This window comes from Nomascus leucogenys, chromosome 13 (assembly GCF_006542625.1).
Source record: "Nomascus leucogenys isolate Asia chromosome 13, Asia_NLE_v1, whole genome shotgun sequence".
Lineage (NCBI taxonomy): Eukaryota > Metazoa > Chordata > Mammalia > Primates > Hylobatidae > Nomascus > Nomascus leucogenys.
In genome coordinates this window covers 35,559,205-35,576,603 of record NC_044393.1, presented here as the reverse complement: position 1 = coordinate 35,576,603, position 17,399 = coordinate 35,559,205, and the positions used below count along the sequence as shown (strand labels likewise).

General features: G+C 39.5%; 1 protein-coding gene across 5 annotated transcripts in view; it reads right to left on the bottom strand.

The window, feature by feature from the left end:
- Positions 1 to 17,399, bottom strand: part of PTPRA (protein tyrosine phosphatase receptor type A) — a 173,190-nt gene that overhangs the window by 138,789 nt on the left and 17,002 nt on the right. Inside the window, exon 1 of one of the 5 annotated variants that reach the window (XM_030826510.1) lies at positions 4,941 to 5,045. The exons of the other annotated variants lie outside the window; for them this stretch is intronic. The gene's annotated coding sequence lies outside the window, so the exon portion shown is untranslated. Of the gene's footprint in view, positions 1 to 4,940; positions 5,046 to 17,399 lie in introns of those variants that run through there. 5 annotated transcript variants of the gene reach the window in all.

Sequence of the window (17,399 nt, the reverse complement as noted above, 5' to 3'; positions counted from 1 at the left end):
AAAATATATATAACAAATATATATAATAATGCATACCCTCCACTGTGCCTTATATATTTCATATTATATATTATATATTACATACATTTCATATTATATAATATATAATATATATTTCATATAACATATAATATATATTTCATATAATATATATTATATAATATATATGTATAATACAATATATATTATATATTTATTTATATATAAAATATATGAATATATACTTATAATATATAATTACACATATATTATATATAATATACAATTACACATATATTATATATAATATAGAATTACACATATATTATATATAATATATAACATATTTTATATAATTTAATATATTTAATATAACTTATACATAAGTGAAATGGAAAAATTATATGAAATTCAAACTTCTGCATCCATAAATAATAAAGAATGTAGCGGCACTCATTCATTTATTATTGTCTGTGGCTGGCTTCAGATAACCTTTTGTAGTTTTTGTTTTGTTTTGGTTTTTTTTGAGATGGAGTCTCACTCTCATCCAGGCTGGAGTGCAGTGGCATGACCTTGGCTCACTGCAACCTCTGCCTCCCAGGTTCAAGCAATTCTCCTGCCTCGGCCTCCCGAGTAGCTGGGATTATAGGTGTGAGCCACCACGCCAGCTAATTTTTGTATTTTTAGTAGAGACGTGGTTTCGCCATGTTGGCCCGGCTGGTCTCAAACTCCTGACCTCAGCCTCAGCCTCCCAAAGTGCTGGGATTTACAGGCGTGAGCCACCGCACCAGGCCTGTTTTGTTTTGTTTTGTTTTTTGAGACAGGATTTCACTCCATCACTCAGGCTAGAGTGCAGTGGTGCAATCACAGCTAACTGCAACCTCAACCTCCTAGACTCAAGGGATCTTCCCTCTCAATCTTTTGAAGGTTAAATAATGTACATTATACAGTCTGACACAGTGCCTTACACATAACTACTTAATAAATGGTACTTATATATTATTATTCTGATCCCTGTTGAACTGCTTTTTGATGTGTTCTGGTTATCCATAATTGGTAATCAGCCACTGTACTGACTGGCAGAGTGGAGTGGCTTATATAGCTTTCCACTGCTGCTCAGTATACCACAAATCACAGTGACAAAGTTATAACTCAACGGCATGTTTGGTGCCACACATGCATATTGTCATACTGTGACATTTTATTTTTTATTAATGCATAACTGTTAGTTATCAGTAACTAAAAGTCATTATTATTTTGACATGTTATTAGTACATAACTATCATTAGTTATTAGTGCATAACCATCATGTCAAAACAAAAACAAACGCACTTTGAATGTCATGTTTTTTTTTTAATTTTATATTTTTTAAAAACTAGAGATGGACTCTCACTATGTTGCCAAGGCTGGTCTTGAACTCCTGGGCTCAAGCAATCCTTCCACCCTGGCCTCCAAAAGTGCTGGGATTACAAGTGTGAGCCACCACACCCAGCCTGAATGTCATGCTTTTAAGGCACAGTGGAGGGTATGCATTATTTTATCAAGACAAGATAGGAAAGCATTTTGTTTATTATGCAATAACTCTACAGTCATCCCTTGGTATCTGTGGACCAACTGTGGATACCAAAATCTATGCATACTCAAGTCCCACAGTGGCCCAGAGGATAAAAAATTTCACTGTTCTGTATCTGGGGGTTTCCTCAAACAACATATTTTTGATCCACGTTTGGTTGCATATGTATAAACTGCTGACTGTATTTATTGAAAAAAAATTCTCATATAATTGGACCTGTGCAGTTTGAAACTGTGTTATTCAAGGAGTCAACTGTCTATCTGTGCTAAAAGAATTCAAAATACATCAATGTTACCAAACTAAGGACTGATCACAGTATTTCCGATTCACAGGAAAGCAATGGCCAGAAAAACTTGAAAATTTAAAGTGGAATATTTCATTACAGCAAGGAGGGAAGGTAAGGAATAGAAAGAAAGTTTCTAAAGGAGGGAAGTTTCTAAGTAGCTCATTTGTTAGCAAAGCAAGAAAAGTAATATTCTAGTGATAAGTTAATTAAATTATGAAAAAGCTGAAGAAATGTATCCAGAGAAAATAAACTTGTTTTTTTTTTTTTTTTTGAGACGGAGTCTCGCTCTTTCACCCAGGCTGGAGTGCAGTGGCGCCATCTCGGCTCACTGCAAGCTCCGCCTCCCGGGTTCACGCCATTCTCCTGCCTCAGCCTCCCCAGTAGCTGGGACTACAGGCGCCCGCCAACACGCCCGGCTAATTTTTTGTATTTTTAGTAGAGACGGGGTTTCACCGTGTTAGCCAGGATGGTCTCGATCTCCTGACCTTGTGATCCGCCCGCCTCGGCCTCCCAAAGTGCTGGGATTACAGGCTTGAGCCACCGCGCCCGGCCTGAAAATAAACTTGTTTAAGAATATTAATTAGCCCTTCTCTAGGCTTCTCCAGACAGGTAACAAAAAAAATTTTTTTTTAATTTATATAAGATAATTTAAAAAGAAAAAAGACTATTAGCCTTTCAACAAAACCATTTGCTCTAAAAGTTGAAAATATTAGGAGCAAGATCAATAATCTCTTTAAAAAAAAAAAACCCAAGGCAATTGAGGTTAAGTAGATTTCCATCTCTTTTGATGAGTTTGATAGATGTTACAACACTGTTCAGATGTTTATTCAAGGAGTCAATGCCAAGTTCAAAACTGAAGAATTAGCTTCTATGAATAGTCTGTGTTGAACAACTACAAACAAGAAGTTGAAAAAGTACTAATTCCATATAACCTAAAGTAAAATCTGATATGTTATCATTGATAATGGTAAAAATATGTGTGAAGCAGAAAAAGTCTTAGTTGGGTAATTTATAAAACTTGTGAAGATGTAAGGTGGTTATTCATGTTTTTTATCAATAGGTATTCTATGAAAAATATCTGAATTTATCATGAATTATTAAACCAACCATGTTAATGGTGAATTTCATTCACTGTCATGGGCTTAACCATTGTCAGAAACAGAAGCTGAATAATCTGACTTGCCCAGGCACACAGCAGTTTGATGGCTGAGCTGTACTAAAGTTTTATCGTGCTTTTTTTTCTTCTTTTCAGCTTGGAGCTGAGATTGAAATTTTTCACAACAATAAGACTGCTTTCAGACACTATGATCAAACAATAAATGGCTTTGAGAATTAGCTTTTGCTAATTTTATAATAGTAAATTCAACTTAAAATTACAGGACAGAACAGCACTTATATATGAAACTTAAACTGTTGTTATTTAGACAACTAACTTTTGAATCATTAGCAACGTTGAGCTGCTTTATACACTTTACACGATATCAAAAGTTAAAATAACAAGTGAAATCTCCATTCCTAAACAAATTTGCAGTGGATATAGTTTCTCAGCTCAAACTACATTTCCAGAATAATTTTTAGGACCTTAATGTACAAGGAAATTTCTATATTTCAATATCTATTTAACAGTGCAATTGTGGAGCTTCTGTCTAACCTTCCATTGGAAGTAATTAAGCAGCAATTAATAATATACTAAAAGGTAAATGTTATAAGAAAAACCTAATTCTATAAATGCTTCCTGAGTTATTAATATGCTCAATTAAAATCATATGTTTATGGGCTGGTATCAATTATTTGACATGTATGTGTGAAGACGTGTCAAAGATGAAATATGTAAAACCTCATTACAGATCTGCATTATTAGATGAATACTTGCAATCAATTTTGATTATTATTTATTGAATAGGAAGCACTAAATCTCAACTCCAATTAAGCAAAATGTTATCACTCCAAAAAGAACTCCATTCTTCTCATTAGTATACCTGTATTTCAAAAAATTGTGTTTATTATTTTGAATTTAATCAATAAGAAATTTCTCAAAATTTGTTTTCTCTCTTGTTATATCAGAACTTACATATTACCCTTGATTCTACTTCAGCCTGCAAAATCTAAAATATTTACTACCTGGCCCTTTATAGGAGGATCAGATAATTACTTCTTTGGAGAAAGGTTTTCTTCAGCCGAAGCATATAAAAGCTTGTCCTCTATCTCCTTCTGGGATTGGTAAAAACTTACCTAACACAAATAGGACTCAGGGCTGACTGGTTACATGAAAAAGTACAGTATATCAGGTAATTTTAAAAATGTAACTGAAATATTTGATTTTTCATCAAAACAAATACATGTCACCTGACAATATTATAGTTAAAAAAACAAGGCCTCTTCTTTAAGTACATTTCTACTAATTAATGTTTCAATTGTTCTCTCTTGCATATTCATGACAAATATATCATATCCATAACCCATCATATCCATAATCCACATCTGTGATTTCAAATTTCAGTTTCTTTAAATGGAACAAGAATCTAGGCAACTGTAAGACAACTGAGTATAGAAAGTTTAAGAATTTTACGAGGTCAGGTGTGGTGGCTCACACCTGTAATACCAGCACTTTGGGAGGCCAAGGCAGGTGGATCACCTGAGGTTGGGAGTTCGAGACCATCCTGACCAACATGGAGAAACTCTGTCTCTACTAAAACTACAAAAAATTAGCCAGGTGTGGTGGCGCATGCCTGTAATCCCAGCTATTCAGCAGGCTGAGACAGGAGAATCACTTGAACCCAGGGGGCAGAGGTTGCAGTGAGCTAAGACCATGCCATTGCACTCCAGCCTGGGAAACAAGAGAAAAAAAAAAAAGAATTTTATGATTTCCACCCCCAATCTTTCAAAATATTCACACCCACAATTAATAAGACAGTAATTTGGTGAAAACAGGAAAAGGGGACTTGTATTTATCCAATTTGTTCAAGATCTACAACTTAATTTTCCTAAAAACAATTACTTTTTGCAGTCATATTTCATTAGTTTATATAATGTTTAATTAAATTATAAAATTACAGTAATAAATGTAACTGGCATAAGCAGATTTGGAACAAACATACTGACCCCAGGAAGTGTAAAATTCAACTAGTGACAGCTGAAAGCAAGATGTGCTAGAGAGCAGCCAACCAGCCATGTGTGTTCAACTTTTCTTAGGAAACATTCAGTATATTCTAGAGGAAGAATAGAGTGTGGTTATTTCTGTAATTTGATTATATATACTCTATATCAGCAGTCCCCAATCTTTCTGGCACCCAGGGACCAGTTTTGTGGAAGACAATTTTTCCATGAAATGGAGGGGTAGAGGATATAGTTTCAGATTTTGGGATGAAGCTGCAACACCTCAGATCATCAGGCATTAGATTCTCATAAGGAGCGCACAACCTAGATCCCTGGAGTGCACAGTTCGCAGCAGGGTTTGTGCTCCTATGAAAATCTAATGCTGCCGCTGATCTGACAGGAGGCAGAGCTCAGGTGTCATGTTCCCCGGCCTAAAGCTCACATCCTGCTGTGTGGCCCAGTTCCTAACAGGATGGTCTGTGGCCTGGAGGTTGGGGATCCCTGCTCTATATAATTTGGTGATTATTTGAATATAGTCTAAATTAGAAATCTTTGTGAATTTTTCCCCAAACAGCCTACTGTTACAGGATCATTCTTAGTAATTGATCATTTTCTCCCTGATTTTTGAATGCCACTTTCAATATATTCCTTTTTTCTTTCTTTCTTTTTTCATTTCACTCCTTCCTACACACTGACACTTTCATATTCTAAATTCCTATATATATTCAGGTCTGTTTCTGGACTTTCTATTTTTCTCTAATTACTTTATTCTTTTTTTTTTCTTTTTTATTTTTTTTTTTTTTTTTGAGATGGAGTCTCGCTCTCTAGCCAGGCTAGAATGCAGTGGTGTCATCTCGGCTCACTGCAACTCTGCCTCCTGGGTTCAAGTGATTCCCCCACCTCAGCCTCCCGAGTAGCTGGGACCACAGGTGTGCGCCACCATGCCCGGCTAATTTTTTGTATTTTAGTAGAGACAGGATTTCACCATGTTGGCCAGGATGGTCTCGATCTCCTGACCTCGTGATCTGCCCACCTCGGCCTCCCAAAGTGCTGGGATTACAGGCATGAGCCACCGCGCCTGGCCAGTATTTTATATCTTTAAAAAAATCCTTCAGTAAAGCTTCATAGTTTTCTTCAAATTAGTCTTGCCTATTTCTCGTTAATTTGCACTCTCCCTTCTCTACTTCTGTATCATTTAAAAATTTTAAAAATTCTGCCAGTGTAGCACTTAACATGAATTTAATTTTGTAAGAATACATAGACTGGGCGCCATGGCTCACAACTGTAATCCCAGCACTTTATAAGGCCAAAGCAAGAAGATCACTTGAGCCCAGGAGGTCAAGACCAGCTGGGGCATCATAGAGAGACCCTATCTCCACAAAAAAATAAAAATAAAAATTAGCTGGCCATGGTGGCACGCGTCTGTGGTCCTAGCTACTCAAGAGAGGCTGAGGCGGGAGGACTGCTGGAGCCCACAAGATTGAAGTTGCAGTGAGCCATGATTGCGCCACTGCTCGCCAGCCTGGGCGGGTAAAAGATCCAGTCTCAAAAAAAAACAGTTACGGAAACCCACCAAGCAAATCCTTAAAAGGGATAGAAAAACATATGGCTTATTTACCTGGAGTAGGGAGGAGCTTCCTAAATCTGCCATCTCTTATAAACCTAAAACAAACATGACTTACTTCCTTTAAAAGTATTTCACAAATAAGTTCCATACAAACCTTCTCTGAATTTATTTATTTTTCAGCCTTTACAATCCCATCAATAATTCTTTCTTTTTTTTAAGTTAGGGTCTCACTCTATTGCCCAAGCTGGAGTGTAGTGGCGTTATCATGGCTCACTGCAGCCTCAAATTCCTGGGCTCAAGCGATCCTCCTGCTTCAGCCTCCTGAGTAGCGAGGGCTACACGCATGTAACCACCGTGCCCAACTAATTCGTTAATTTTTTTGCAGAGTCAGAGTCTTGCTATGTTGCCCAGGCTGGTCTTGAATTCCTAGCCTTAAGCAATCTCCCACCTTAGCCTCCCAAAGCACTATGATTACAGGCATCAGCCACTACACCCAGCCAATAATTCTATTTCTTATATATAAATGGAATAGCCAACATTTGCTAAGTGTTCCCTATAACCTAGGCACATCACACAACTTTGTTCATTTACTCCACATCACAACCCCATGAAGTAGACATTATTTACAGGTTGAGTATCCCTTATCCAAAATGCTTGGAACCAGAAGTGGTTTGGATTTCAGGTTTTTTAAGATGTTGGAATATTTGCATTATACTCACTTACCAATTGAGCATTCTTAACCCAAAAATCTGCAATCCAAATGCTCCATGGAATAAGCATTTCCTTTGAGCAGTCATGCAAGGCATTCAAAAAGTTTCAGATTTTGGAGCACTTCAGATTTCAGATTAGGAACACTCAAACTGCACTATCTCCCATTTTGCAGATGAAGAAACTGAGGCACAGAGAGGTTAAGTAACTGGCATAAGGTTACGTACCCAAAAAGTAGCAGAGATGGGATTTGAACCCAGGCAGCCCAGCTTCAAAATCCACAAAATATTATGAGTCATAATATTTCATATTTTCATTTCATTAGTGGGTTGGCTTTAATGGGCCAGTTGAAAACCTTCATTGTGCTCATTATAAAGCTCAGCACATCTACAATTCAACATTTTGAACTCTTAAAAACAAAAAATAAAACCCTCAAATTAGTAAAATTCTCAAATGAAAATCTAATCTTCAATATCCTAAAAAAGAAACAAACCAATTGTTCTATATTTTACAGGTCCTTCTGTTTAAATTAGACACAAACCTTGGGTTAAATCACTGCAGTTTTGTTTAGTAACCTGTTAATACTTAACCGAATCATTTAAATCTATTCAACAATGTTCCCAAGCCTCCTCTAGGATGACCTGGAATCATTTGGCATCAATCTTCCCAATATGTATTATTAAAGAATCTCATGCTTTTAAAAGAAAGAATCAGACCAGTGCTGGCAGCTGCCAAGAATGAGTTTACTGCCTGGTTTCCATGACTGCATCAATCTGGGACCAGCATAAGAGAGAAGACATATCCCTGGAAACCAACTCTTTGCTCCCCTCAATTAAGAAAGGGAGTAGGAAAAAAAGAAAGAAAGCAAGCTTCAGAATAATTTGATTTGTGTTGAATGTGCCCATTGCACATGATAACCACGGGTGAAACTTGTGCAATCAAAATTGTGGTAAAGTTATGAGGTGCTTAGTGTTTACCAAGAATATCTTATGATCTGTATAAAATATTTTGGTTTCAATCTTTAAAAAAATCACAATTGGCCAGGCGCAGCGGCTCACACCTGTAATCCCTGCACTTTGGGAGGCCAAGGAAAGTGGATCACCCGAGGTCAGGAGCTCGAGACCAGCCTGACCAACATGGTGAAACCCCATCTCTACTAGAAATACAAAAATTAGCCGGTGTGGTAATGCTCACCTGTAGTCCCAGGTTCTCAGGAGGCTGAGGCAGGAGAATCACTTGAACCTGGGAGGCAGAGGTTGCAGTGAGCTGAGATTGCGCCACTGCACTCTAGCCTGGGTGACAGAGCGAGACTCTGTATCCAAAAAAAAAAAAAAAAAAATCACAATAAAAGCTACACCAACAAGAACTTTATGAATAAAATATCTAAATGGGAACAATATTTACTGCTACTCAATATCTTTACTGTTCAATTGCATGCTAACACCTGAATTCTCCACATACATCCTGTATGCTCTAGAGGTACTCTTTGTTTTAGGTATTGTATATTGTAAAATTTCAAAACGGAAGATTTTTCCAAATTAGGGAGCAGAGTCAATTTACTTACAATAATACATATACTTTATAACATAAGTAACAGGTTCATTCATCTCAACTACATTTCTAAGGCAAGAACTTACAATGAAGTACAAATGAGTTTTAACAACATATATTAAATACAATCTCCCAGGTTTTCTTAAACCAGGAGTCATACTACCCCTCCTTCCCTGGAGCTATAAATATACTTCCTGCCATCAATAGCAATGGCTGAAGCAACCTCTCTGTTCAAAGGAACTAAAAATACATTATTGTACATATCCTCCCTTCAGCTACCCACCCACCATTACAAGAGGAACTGACAGAGGGAAATGTAAAAGCTGTGTAAAGTTCAGCTGAGAGCAGTGCAGACTGTAATTTTCCTCAAGAAAAAAAAAAATGGCTGGGCACGGTGGCTCATGCCTGTAATCCCAATTTGGGAGGCCGAAGCAGGTGGATCACAAGGTCAGGAGTTCGAGGCCAGTCTGACCAAGATGGTGAAACCCTGTCTCTACTAAAAATACAAAAATTAGCGGGGCACGGTGTTGCGCGCCTGTAATCCCAGCTACTCTGGAGACTGAGGCAGGAGAATCACTTGAACCAGGAGGCAGAAGTTGCAGTGAGCTGAGATCGCACCACTGCACTCTAGCCTGGGCAACAGAGCAAGACTCCACCTCAAAACAAAACAAAACAAAAAAACAAAATTAGGCTAGCTCCAACTGAATGATGTCTAGGGAGGTAACAACTATTTCAGGGTCAGGGTAAATTTTTAAAATTTTGGAGAAGCTGTTTTTATTATTTTTTTTTTGAGAGACAGGGGTCCTCACTCAGGCTGGTCTCAGATTCCCGGGCTCAAGTGATCTTACTGCCTCAGTCTCCCAAGTAGGAGGAGCTTTTTTTTTTTTTTTGGGATGGAGTTTTGCTCTTGTTGCTCAGGCTGGAGTGCAATGGCTCGATCTCGGGTCACTGCAACCTACGCCTCCTGAGTTCAAGCAATTCTCCTGCCTCAGCCTCCAAAGTAGCTGGGATTACAGGCACCTGCCACCACGCCCAGCTAATTTTTTGTATTTTTAGTAGAGATGGGGTTTCACCATGTTGGTCAGGCTGGTCTCGAACTCCTGACTTCAGGTGATCCTCCCGTCCTGGCCTCCCAAAGTGCTGGCATTAGAGGCATGAGCCACCGTGCCCGCCTGAGAAGCTTTTCTTGATCACAGGTTATATTTTGTATTTCATTAACTGCTATTTGAGAACTGGCATTATTTAATTAAACCACAGTAATGGAAATTCATGAATATCAAAACCATGCAAACTGAGTACTACCTGTATGTAACAATGGCTCATGGAACTTGAAGGAGTGATCAGCCAGCTCATTCAGTGGGGCTGGGGGCAAGAAAACAGCCTACATAGTCAGGAGATTGTTACCAACAGGAAGGTGAGTAAAAAGGACAATGAGAGAGCCGAGCACAGTGGCATGTGCCTGTACGGTCCCAGATACTCAGGAGTCTGAGGCGAGAGGATGGCTTGAGGCAACAGTGAGCTATAATCGTGTCACTGCACTACCGCCTGGGTGACAGGGCAAGACCCCATCTAAAGAATTAATGAATGAATGAAAAAAAAAAAAAGGAGAGGCAGATTTTTCGTTTTGTTTTGTTTTTTTTTGAAATGGATTCTCACTCTGTTGCCCAGGCTAGAGTGCAGTGGCGCTATCTCAGCTCACTGCAGCCCCCACCTCCCGGGTTCAAACGATTCTCCTGCCTCAGCCTCCCGAGTAGCTGAGATTACAGGCGACCACCACTACAACACCTGGCTAACTTTTGTACTTTTAGTAGAGATGGGGTTTCATCATGTTGGCCAGGCTGGTCTCGAGCAACTGACCTTAAGTGATCTACCTGCCTTGGCCTCCCAAAGTGCTGGGATTACAGGCAAGAGCCACTGTGCCTGACCTCAGATTTTTCAATGTCAGAAAAGGGAAACACTAGAAGAAACCCTATTGTGTTGGATTAGAATTAAGAGTATTGGAATGAAATCATGGCTTTAATTATTTATAGGAAGATACAGATGTATATATGTATGTACAGACATGCATACATATCTATATAAACATTCTTGATATTCTGTAATTGATGATTTGGCATCTTGAAAGGATGGGCCAAATTAATGACCAAAGTTGTTTACATTCATACCATCTCTGTGTTTTTGAGGCTGCACAAAAATCATATTACAAACCCTCCAACCACAAATCTCAAAATTTGTTTCTCTTTCTGCTCAATAGGGGATGTCTCACTTAACAACTTTCTAGCACTTTAACAAAAAAAAAAAACTCACCCATCCTTTCCTCTGGTTCCTTCTGCCTCCTGACCCACCCTGGTGCTTCCCCATGTGGTCCTGCATAGTATGGTGTGCCTGCTGTTTCAGAAGAACTGTGAATAATAAATTTTCAATAATATTGGCCTCTCTGTGTCATTCATACGTATAAATTAAATTCCAGTATATTTTATTTATTTGTTTACTTGTTTAAGTCAGGGTTTCTATCTCACTCTAGCTAGGACTGTAAGTGCGTGCCACCACGCTCGCTACTTTTTGTATTTTTTGGTAGAGACGGGGTTTCACCATGTTGGCCAAGCTGGTCTCGAACTCCTGATCTCAAGTGATCTGCCAGCCTCGCCTGCCTCAGCCTACCAAAGTGCTGGGATTACCCAGTACATTTTAAAACAATATCCTAGTTCTGTCCTCACATAGAGCCTAAAAGGAAGAACACCTCAGTAGAAACAACATACCTAGTAGTGCACACGTTTTATTTTCTAAGTACATTCACTAATAAAAGGAACCAGGGTTCCCTGATAAAATTATTGATTCCATGACTGAGATAACGAAAGTAAAGATGAACCCAGAACTTTTTTTTTTTTTTTTTTTTGAGACGGAGTCTCGCCCTGTCATCCAGGCTGGAGTGCAGTGGCGCAATCTCAGCTCACTGCGGCCTCTGCCTCCCGGGTTCAAGCAGTTCTCCTGACTCAGCCTCCCTAGTAGCTGGGACTACAGGTGTGTGCCACTACGCCCGGCTAATTTTTGTATTTTTAGTAGAGACAAGGTTTCACTATGTTGGTCTCGAACTCCAGACCTCAGGTGACCCACCAGCCTTGGCCTCCCAAAGTGCTAGGATTACAGGCGTTAGCCACCTCGCCCAGCCCACAGAAAATCTTATTGTTCCAAAAAGTAAAAAAAAAAAGTGATCAAAGAATGATAGGGACATAGCCAGGCGTGGTGGCTCATGCCTGTAATCTCAGCAGTTTGGGAGGCCAAGGCGGGTGGATGGATCACCTGAGGTCAGGAGTACGAGACCAGCCTGACCAACATGGTGAAATACTGTCTCTACTAAAAACAGAAAAATTGCCAGGCACGGTGGCTCACACCTGTAATCCCAGCACTTTGGGAGGCCGAGGTGGGCGGATCATAAGGTCAGGAGATCAAGACCATCCTGGCTAACACAGTGAAACCCCGCCTCTACTAAAAATACAAAAAAATTAGCCGGGCATGGTGGCGCATGCCTGGAGGCTGAGACAGGAGAATGGCGTAAACCCGAGAGGTGGAGCTTGCAGTGAGCCGAGATTGCGCCCCTGCACTCCAGCCTGGGCGATGGAGCGAGACTCCGTCTCAAAAAATGAAAAAAAAAAAAAAGAAAAACTAGCCAGGTGTGGTGGCAGGCGCCTATAATCCCAGCTACTTGGGTGGCTGAGGCAGGAGGATCGCTTGAACCCGGGAGGTGGAGGTTGCAGTGAACAAAGACCACACCATTGCACTCCAGTCTGGACAACAAGAGCAAAACTCCGTCTCAAAAAAAAAAAAAAAAGAATGATGAGGACATGGAAAAAGGACACAGGAGCCAGCTTGAACGGGTTCCCACTGGCCAAATTTGGGACAATCTGAACATCAAAAAATACATGAAAAAGGAACAAAATAGGAATCAAAGAGGCTGTGCTCATATGCTTAAAAGATTTTAAACAAACAAACAGAAACAAAAACAAAAAACAGAAAGTTTTTCCTTAGAGTGAAATGGCAAGTGACTGGCCGGGCACGGTGGCTCAAGCCTGTGATCCCAGCACCTTGGGAGGCCGAGGTGGGCAGATCAGCTGAGGTCAGGAGTCCAAGACCAGCCTAGCCAACATGGTGAAACCCCATCTCAACTAAAAATACAAAAATTAGCTGGGTGTGGTGGCGCATGCCTGTAGTCCCAACTACTCAGGAGGCTGAGGCACGAGAATCACTTGAACCTGGGAGGCAGAGGTTGCAGTGAGCCAAGATTGCACCACTGCACTCCAGCCTGCTGACAGATCGACTCTTTCTAAAATAAATAAATAAATAAATAAATAAATAAATAAATAAATAAATAAAAAGTAATAGTATAGTTATTTAGGCTTTTGTTTAATTCAGTTTCAAAGAGAAAGACAAACTAAATCTTTTTTTTTTTTTTGGGTGACGGTGTCTCGCTCTGTCGCCCAGGCTGGAGTGCAGTGACGCGATCTCTGCTCACTGCAAGCTCCGCCTCCTGGGTTCACCCCATTCTCCTGCCTCAGCCTCCCGAGTAGCTGGGACTACAGGTGCCCGTCACCACGCCCGGCCAATTTATTTGTATTTTTAGTAGAGACGGGGTTTCACTGTGTTAGCCAGGATGGTCTCGATCTCCCGACCTCGTGATCCGCCCGCCTCGGCCTCCCAAAGTGCTGGGATTACAGGCGTGAGCCACTAGGCCTGGCCCTCAAACTAAATCTTATACGTACAACCTTTGACAGTCCTTTCACAGTTAAAGTGAAGATCACAAACTGGTAGCACAGTGGACTAAAAAAAAAAAAAAAAATTGGCCAGCACAGTGGCTCATGCCTATAATCCTAGCACCTTGGGAGGCCAAGGCTGGAAGATCACTTGAGCCCGGGAGTCCAAGACCAGCTCAAGCAACAGCAAGACTCCATCTCTAAAAAAAACACAAAAAACCTGAAGTTGAACTCATTTAGACAGGCCTTGGAAACTCCAGTGTGGCACAGGACCCAACAGATCTACTTGTCTCTTTCACACTGACTACATAGCCTTGAAAAACCTATTTGAGTTTGGAACCCCTGACTCACTTAATGCCAAAAATAAGCAGGATTATGGGGAGGAGAAGAGAAGGAAGAGGCATTTTCAAAACATGCTGAGTTTTGAGGGCATTATAGAGGCTGAAAGTTTCTGCTTTTAGTGTATTCTCTAGTTTTAAAATCAGAATACAAAACTGGAAGACAAACACTGAACCAAACATTTCTGTATCAATAAACCTCATATAAAATTATTCTGCTGTTTGATTATATAACTATTATGTTCTATGGCAACCTACTGATGAAATACGGGAATACCAAAAATAACTACTTTTCTCCATGTCATTATCTCCACCATATTAAAAAAAACTTTCTTGAAAAAGATGCTATTGTTATTTTAATTACTCACATGAGACTATTTCAAATTCTTAATTTTAGTTCTAGTAGAATACTTATATATTTAATATATGGTATAAATATTAATTATATGGTATAGTCTACTCTATATATATCAAAATCTTTTTTAGGCAATATAGCAAGAAATAAGACACATCTAGAATGGACACAAGTAATCTTCAAAAGCAGTGTGCACCATGCTTTCACATACTCTTTGGTCATTGGGTTAGAAGATCATGTGCCAAGAAGGAAATGGTTCTGGGCTGTGCTTCAAAAGGCAGAGTGAAAGATTTCCCAAGTAACATGAAGATTTTCATGAGCCATGGATAAGCAACAATAAACAACCACCTGACAATAAAAACAGATCCATATACCATTTTGGGGATGAAAATATAGCTAAGGATTAAATGTGATTAAATATATGATATATATGATATACCATATATACATGATGTATCATATAGATACATAATACATTAAGTACAGCTAAGATTAAATATTTCTAATCCAAACTGTCATCTAAATGTAAGAAATCTCCAGCTCTCTTAAATGTCCAGTTGATGTGCATAACTCCACCTGCCAGCCATGCTATCTGGCTGCTCTGAGGGACACATGGTATTCTTGCTGGAGTCATGTAGTTGATTATACTTTATACTCAGGTCATGTCATCTCATTTAAAGGGAATACCAGTTCACTCTACAAAGCTATCAACTGTAATCCGTAAGTGTAAGATCTTTAGTATGGTTCTACTGGAGTAAATCTCGCATTCCTACTACAAACCAGGCACTGTATTAGCAGCCGGAGATATAAAACTGCAAAACAAGTCCCATAAATCCCTGCCTTCAAAGAGCACCCAGTTTAATTGAGAAACAAACTAATACAACTTTGACATTCAAAGAAATGTTCACGAAAACCAAACTTTTCAAGTACTGTTGGATACCATTATGATTTATTACACAGAATACAATTAAGACAGAATTGACAATGAGATTCCTTCAAACCTTGATAAATGTATAAAAACAGAATTAATGCTAGCTTCCTTCTGAATACCATTTTTCACACAGAAAGTCTTAATCCCTTCAGCAGATCTGTGGCCTACCTAAAGCAGAAAATAAACAGAATTAGATGCTAAGTGAGGCTTGGCTCACTGAACAGCTAAACTGAACTTAGTCCTGCTGCCACTAAACTCAACTGGGTAAATACAGATGCTCCTTGCCCTACAATGGGGCTATATTCCAATATACCTACCATAAATTGAAAATATCATATAAATAGGAAATGCATTTAATACACTTTACCTACCGAATGCCACAGTTAGCCTAGCCCACCTTAAATGTGTTCAGAACACTTACATTAGCATACAGTTGGGCAGAATCACCTGGCAACACAGTACACCATGGAGTACAGTCATTTACCCTCCTGATCATGTGGCTGACTGGGAGGTGTGGGTCAATGCTTCTGCCCAGCACCGTGAGAAATTGTCACACTGCCTATCACTAGCCTGGGAAAAGATCAAATTTCAAAATTGGAAGTACAATTTCTACTGAATACGTATATCACACCAGCTTTCCCACCATCATAGTATAAAAATCATAAGTTGAACCATCATAAATCAGGGACCATCTATAATGTGAATCCATGCTTCAGTAAATTACATACAGTTGGCCTTTTTTTTTTTTTTTTTTTTTTTTGAGACAGAGTCTCATTCTGTTGCCAAGGCTGGAGTGCTGTGGCAGGATCTTGGCTCACTGCAACCTTCACCTCCCGGGTTCAAGCAATTGTCCTGCCTCAGCCTCCAGAGTAGCTAGGATTACAGGCACCTGCCACCACGCCCAGCTAATTTTTCTATTTTTAGTAGAGACAGGGTTTCACCATATTGGCCAGGCTGGTCTCAAGCTCCTGACCTCAGGCAATCTGCCCACCCCAGACTCCCAAAGTGCTGGGATTACGGGTGTGAGCCACCGCGCCCGGCCCAGTTGACCCTCTCTATCTGTGGGTTGCACATCCACAATCAAAAAAATAAATAAATAAACCCATAAAATAAGAAACAAATTTAAAAATACAGTATAACAGCTATTTACATAGTATTTGCATTGTTTTAGCCATATAGGTAATCTGGAGATTATTTAGGGCCTATAAAGTACACAGGATGATGTGCATAGGTTACATGCAAATATGCCATTTTATATAAGGCACCCGAGTATCCCTGGATTTTGATCTCCATGGGGGATCCTGGAATCAATCACCCGAACATACTAAGAGACAACTGCATTACTATACCTTTTGGACTATCAGGATCCTTCTGAGACTATAAATGTTTAATCTACACATGCCAATGTGTGAATTATCATATGATGTAAGTGTACGAATTATCATACAATAAGTGACTTGACAGATATAAGCACAGAATCTATACTGGGTCAGACTTGGAGTAGTCAGTAAGGAAACGCTGACTGGAGGAGCTGATCTCTATCTGATAAATTATAATGTCAAGTAAGAAGGAGGGAGATGGGCAGTCCAACCAAAGACAGAGAGCAAGAAAGAACACAGCACCACCAAGGATCAAGGGGCAGTGGGCTCAGGGAAAAGATAAGGCTACCAACATTAAGAGGAGTTGGATCATGAGGGCTTGCTCTGTTAAGGAGTTTGGATTTTATTCATAGAATCTTAAGTTGGGAAGTTAAAGAGATCACTTTTGGCAGTCATCTAATCAATGACTTGGAATAAGAAACTAATAATGAGTAGACAACAAGGGAACCTGCAGCAGTCATCTAGGTGAGAAGCAGCCTGAATTAAGGGATAGGAGAAATGGTAGAAAATAGGCAAATTTGAGAAATGTTACAGATGTAAAACAGATAGGAACAGATCACCAACCAGATGAACAACATCCAAGTTTCCAGTTTGGGTCACTGTGTTGTGCCATTCATCAAGATAGAGATTACAAAAATAACACACTGAAAAGGAAGATGAGTCAGTTCTGAGACTGTTGCAGGTACCTGGGAGATAGCCCAGTGGAGACCAGCAGGCTGTTGGCTGTCATCCAGATGGGTTCTGAGGACAAAGTTTCTCCTAATTAGCAAGGAAGCTGAAACCACGGACATGTGCTTCCAGGAAGAATGTGTAGAATCAACACAAGAGGGCCAGAGATGGAATCTTTGGTAACTCAAACAAGGAGTGGTCAAAGAAGAGGGGCCTAGG